We start from the raw sequence: 6269 nt of genomic DNA on the forward strand, positions 1-6269 counted from the left end.
TAAAGATTTTTATTTTATTGTGTATACAGTGTTCTGCCTGCACACCAGAAGGGGGCACTAGATCTCATTGTAGATGGTTGTGAGCTACCTACCATGTGGTTGCTGGGAATTGAACTCAGAACCTCTGGAAAAGTAGACAGTGCTCTTAACCGCTGAGCCATCTCTCCAGCCCAAGCCTGCTCTTGTTATTTTGCCAAGTGGTCATGCTGTCAGAGTGACCTCTGGAGTTCTATGTTGCTGCCCACAGCAGTGGGTTGATCCCAGCTTGGTCAGAGAACCTTGCTTCTGTAGTGGGCAGCTGTCAGGGCAGGCGTAATAACTGGTCAAAGCGGTGAGAATTAGAGACCGCGTGAGGCCGGGTGGTGGTGGCGGCGGCGCACGCCTGTAATCCCAGCACTCGGGAGGCGGATCTGTGTGATTTCGAGGCCAGCCTGGTCTACAAAGTGAGTCCAGGACAGCCAAGGCTACACAGAAAAACCCTGTCTCTCGAAATACTGAAAAAACAAAAACCAACATACCTCAGGGCTTAGCTCAGTGCCTGAGCTGAGTGATGGTTTTAGCCCACAACCATCCAAGCCCTGGGTCTGACCCCAGCACCAACTCAATAGTACTTAGTACCAGCCATGTAGCATTCACTCTGCCTGGGGCTGTTAAGAGGTTTTGCACACACGTGTCACTCTGTCCTCCCGTAGCTCTGTACTGTGGGGGCTGTTACTCTATTTATAGACATGCAAACAGGAGGAGGAGGAGTCCTGACGCCAAATGTGCCAGCCCGCCTGTGCCTGAGGCTCCCGGGCCCTCGCTCACTTGAGCTTGGGATTGAGAACACCCTGAAAAACTTGGGAAGGGAGCCAGTTTGTCGCCCTTGGCCTTCTCCTTGGTTTTATTTTATTATATTATTTATTTATTTTTGGTTTTTCGAGACAGGGTTTCTCTGTGTAGCCTTGGCTGCCCTGGACTCACTTTGTAGACCAGGCTGTCCTCGAACTCAGCGATCCACCTGCCTCTGCCTCCTGAGTGCTGGGATTAAAGGCGTGCGACACCGCGCCTGGCTTGCTTATTTATTTATTTGTTTGTTTGTTTATTTATTTATTTATTTATTTATGTGCATGGGTGTCTTGTCTGGAGAGACGGCTCAGAGGCTAAGAGCACTAGCTGTTCTTCCAGAGCTCCTGAGTTCAATTCCCAGCAACCACTTGGTTCATTACCATCTATAGTGAGATCTGGCGCCCTCTTCTGGCCTGCAAGCATACATGCAGGTAGAATACTGTACAATAATAAATCTTGCTGGGCGGTGGTGGCGCATGCCTTTAAACCCATCACTCGGGAGGCAGAGGCAGGCGGATCGCTGTGAGTTCGAGGCCAGCCTGTTCTACAAAGCGAGTCCAGGACAGCCAGAGCTACGCAGAGAAACCCTATCTTGGAAAAATAAAAACAAAGACAAAAAGAGAAAAGCAGCCAGTGCTTTTAACCGCGGTGCCATTTCCTCATCACGCTCCTGGGTTTTCTAGTCAGACACTGTTATCTGTGTCTATATGTTGGTCCTAGGCCTCAGATTTGCTATGCAGACAAGAATGACCCTACGCCCCTGCTGCCCTTGCCTCTGCCTCCCCAGGGCTGGGACTGCAGGGCTGGGCCATCTGTCAGCACTGTTATGTTTACATCTTGTGTACAGGCAAACTTGTTGAGAAATTCTGAGTTTACTCAATAACTTTTTACTTACACAGAGTATCTGTGATCCTAGCATTGACTGAGGCAGAGGATTGAAAGTTCAACCCAGGGGCTGGAGAGATGGCTCAGTGGTTAAGAGCACTGCTTGCTCTTCCAAAGGACCTGGGTTCAATTCCCTGCACCCACGTGGCAGCTCACAACTGTCTGTAACTCCAAGATCTGACACTCCTACACCAATGCACATAAATTGAAATTAAATAAAATATTAAAAAAAAGAAAGTTCAACCCTGCTGGAGCTATATAGTTGGGTTTCAAATTAAACAACATATTAAACTGAGTTATCCTGCCAGGTGGAGGTGGTTGCACACCTTTAATCCAAGCACCCCGGGGTGGCTCTCTATCAGTTTGAGGTCAGCCTGGTCTACAGAGCAAGTTCCAAGACAGCCAGGGCTCCACAGAGAAACTCTGTCTTGAAAAACCACACACACAGCCGGGCATGGTGGCGCACGCCTTTAATCCCAGCACTTGGGAGGCAGAGGCAGGTGGATCTCTGTGAGTTCGAGGCCAGCCTGGTCTACAAAGTGAGTCCAGAACAGCCAAGGCTACACAGAGAAACCTTGTCTTAAAAAACAAAAAACTACAGACACACACCAGCCAGGCGTGGTGGCTCACACTTTTAATCCCAGCACTCAGGAGGCAGAGGCAGATAGATCTCTGTGAGTTCGAAGACAGCCTAGTCTACTGAGTCCAGGACAGCCAAGGCTACACAGAGAAACCCTGTCTTGAAAAAGAAAGAAAAAAAAGAAAAAAAGAAAGAAAGAAAGAAAAAGGAAAAAGAAAGAAAGAAAACACAAATACAAGCAAACAAAAAACACCCCCAAACCGGAGTTCTCCCGTGAAACGTTACCCTTTCTCAAGGAAGTGCTGTGTACTTTGATGTAGCGTGTACAGGTAGAATCCAGGAAGGAATCTGAAAGGGTCCGTCTCAGGTGTGCGGCCACAGCAACCATTTCCTGAAAGTCCGGCCTTTGTTTTCCGCCCCCTCCGAGTCATGGTTTGTTCATTTTGGTTCTTCCATGACCGTGTTTCATTCACAGCTGTTACACACCTGGCTGGTCCTGTCACTTCCTCCCATTCTATCCTCGCTAGTTGATGATGACCTTCTGACCTTTAAGCTCGGGGGGGGGGGGGGGGGCAGCTCACTTCCAGGCCTTTTCTAGAGGGGCTGCCGGCTCCTCTTCTCTTCCCAGGTGCCTGGGAGGTGGACCCTCTACCACGAGCATTCAGTGTGTGCCCACCTTACGTGGCACACAGTAGGTATTGATGTGCTCGTAAGCAGGAAGTGGTTGCTTCCTAAACATCTCTGGCCACGCTCCAGCACTTTCTGGCTGGTGTCTCATGCCACCGTGGCTGAGCTGGTTCTTGGGTATTGAGACAATGAAGAAGCAGGACATGACCTATTGGGTAAGGTGAGGGCTGGGGTGTGGACGGGCACCCTGGACTCCCCGACAACTGCTCTGTGAACTCCAAACTTAGAATCCCCAAAGCCGGAGTCCTTCCTGATTTTATCTGTATTCTCATCTACTGGTGTCTCCCAGCCAGGCCCAGGGGTCCCCGCGCTGAGTCCTGCTTGCTGGTCAGGGAGTTCAGAACAGGAAGTACATACTGACGGGATTGGATGCGCTGACCACACTTGACCCTGGCAAGCATTAGAGTTACACAATCAGCAGTGCAGTGACAATTACGTTAAGTGTGTTTGAATGCCAATCAATCAAGGCCACTAACCAGAGCTTCCAGATGGATTAGGCTTCTAGAATGTTCTCTGCCAGTTGGGAAGGCTTCGCAGAGGGCAGTCTTGGTGCTGTCTTGGCCTAACTATTTTACAGAATTCTGAGAATGTTTGTTTGTTTGTTAGTTTTTTCGAGACAGGGTTTCTCTGTGTAGCCTTGGCTGTCCTGGACTCGCTTTGTAGACCAGGCTGGCCTCGAACTCACAGCGATCCACCTGCCTCTGCCTCCTGAGTGCTGGGAGAATTCTGAGAATGTATTTTACTTATTGTATGAGTGTTTTTGCCAGCATGTGGGTGTGGACCTGGTGGCCATGGAGTTCAGAAGAGGAGTCCCCTGGAACTGGCGTTGGGAACCGAACCCAGGCCCTCTGCAAGCGGACCAAGTGTTCTCAACTGCTGGGCCATCTCTCCCACCCCTGTTTCACACATCTGATCAAATGGTAGGGGAAGACGCCCTCCCTCTGTCACAAACCATCACGGAGCCCTATCCCTAGCGTCTTAAGGAACAAAGCAGCCACACATGTGGTTGTCTGGCTGGGAAGCTCGCGGTAGCACCCAAGACCGCGGCTGTTGCTGGGTGCGCACTGGGCCTGGAGACACAGGGAAAAGTGCAGGAGAGGGAGCCTCGCCTTCGCTGAGGCCTGCGACCTTGAGTGCTTTATCCTTCAGCTTTCGCTTCTGTGAAGTCTGGACTAAGCCCAGAACCCAGCTTATCTCTTCATAGGTTGTCATAAAGACTAAAAAGAGAAAGCATGTGTGTGAAAGCTGTAGCCACGTACAAAAATAGCGCCATGTTATTGTTAATGATGTTATAAGAAAGACATTTTTAGCTGATGTGCCATTTAAAGTTGGCTGTCTCCATGCCTGTGGGTCTTGGCTGATGGTGCCGCAGGCCCAGGAGGACACAGCGTCTGCTGACAGTGTATGCATATGATTTCAGGCTGGGTGACCATGAGGTCAGTGCTACCCGAGCCGCTGTACAAGGGACTCTAGGAAATTGTGTGTGGCTATCTGGATGAAACCTGTCTTCTGCTTTTGTTGTTTTCTGAGACAGGGCGGCATTATAGAGCCCAGCCTGTCCTGCCTCTTCCTCCTGAGGGCCAGGACAGGAGGCATCCAGCTAGGACCGCAGCAGCCAACATGGTGCCAGCACTGAGCTCTGCTTTCTTCCCAGCTTAGCCGGTTTCCTGGGCTGGGATCTGAGGTGGCCCCTGGACTGAGGCCTTTCAATGGCTACTGAGGGGTGGGCAAGACCACAGAAGGAAGGGTGGGCACTGCCTAGAGGTGGGGGGCTGGGGGCGGTCAGGCCGAGGCCCCAAAGCCTGTTGAGAATACAGAGGAACCTATTGTCTCATCTTTCGGTCTGGAACCGCTGCTAACTACTGACCCCAGCTGAACTGTGACCAATTCTCAGATCAATGGCAGATGCTGGAGTAAGGGCGGGAAATAATTCGTTTTGTCTGGGTAAAGTACGGTTATATAAACCCACCTTCCTCCTCCACAAGCGTGTCCTAGAACAGCTGGGTGTGGTAGCCGGGCCCGACATTGGACCTGTCAGGTCATCTGATAAATTAAACCAAGAATGTTTCTCACAGAGTCAGGTCAGCTCTGGAGGTGACTGGGGCACTGTCAGTCATTGCGGGAAGCGGGGGGTGGGGGTGGGGGGGCTCTTTAAGAATTGGGGAGAAGAGCAAGGAGACCAGGGTAGGGCCAAGCAGAACAAATTATTTCCATGCCTGGAGCCTCTAACAAAGCGTCTTTTCTTCCCCGGGCTGCGGTGGGTCGAGCCTCTGGCCACAGGGCAGCCTTATCTCGGGACTCTTTCCCACGTGAGTCTTGTTCTGACGCCTAGACATTTTCTTATGTTTCCAGAGGGACCCTGTCCAGTGTCCGGTTAATCTTGACAAACTGCACCGAAGGCTTCCGAGGAGCCAACACAAGGGGTAGGAAGGAGGGCACAAAACTCCACTGTGGCCAGAGGTGGGCCGGGCAGCCGCAGGAGAGGCAAGGGTTTCATACATACCAAGGCCCTGAAGTCAGAAGCAGCATAGTCCCAGCCTGCTGGGAGGGGAGCAGGCCCAGGCACGAGGTAACTTGCTTGGCCTCTGACCACAGGCCCCAGCCCATCCCAGTGGACAAAGAGGGGACAAGAACTGGACTGTGGTCTGCTCCAGGGCTGGGCCCATCTTCTTTGCTTACAGACTCTCTCATCCCCACAGCTGTCCGCTCTTGTCCTGGCTCTCCTGCTCCGCAGCTCTTCACAAAGCTTTGCCCGTCTGGGTTCTGCCTTTCCAGTTTTAGGCAGAGCTCTCTGTGGGGACGTAGCTCAGTCACCAGAGAAGACTGTCTCCTCCCTGGGACCAACAACCACTCTGCCCAATCCCAGTGGCTACTTGCCCACCCCGGGCATCTCTCAGTGTGTGACTGACAAGTCCCCTTGGGGAATGCCTTATGCACGTCCAGGAGAGAGGCCACCCTGCCTCTGGCTTCCTGAGGGGAAGTTTGCAGGGAACCAAACACTGCGTTGCACCCACAGGCACACAGGGCTTGGGAACAGGTCCACTTTGACTGTTTCCCCACAACAGTGGAATTTCCAGTCCAGGAGCTCATTGCCCCACTGTCCTGGGTAGGTTTGGTTTGTTTGGTTGGTTTGTTGTCAATTTGACGCAACTTGGAATCATCAGGGAAAAGGAATGTAAACTGAGGACAGGCAAGCAGCGCCCCTCCATGGCCTCTGCGTCAGCTCCCGCCTCCAGGGTCCTGCCTCGGCTTCCCCCAATGGGCTGCGACCTCATTGCTTGCGGTCACG

This window comes from Acomys minous (assembly GCF_964271855.1).
Source record: "Acomys minous genome assembly, chromosome: 19".
NCBI classification, from domain to species: Eukaryota; Metazoa; Chordata; class Mammalia; order Rodentia; family Muridae; genus Acomys; species Acomys minous.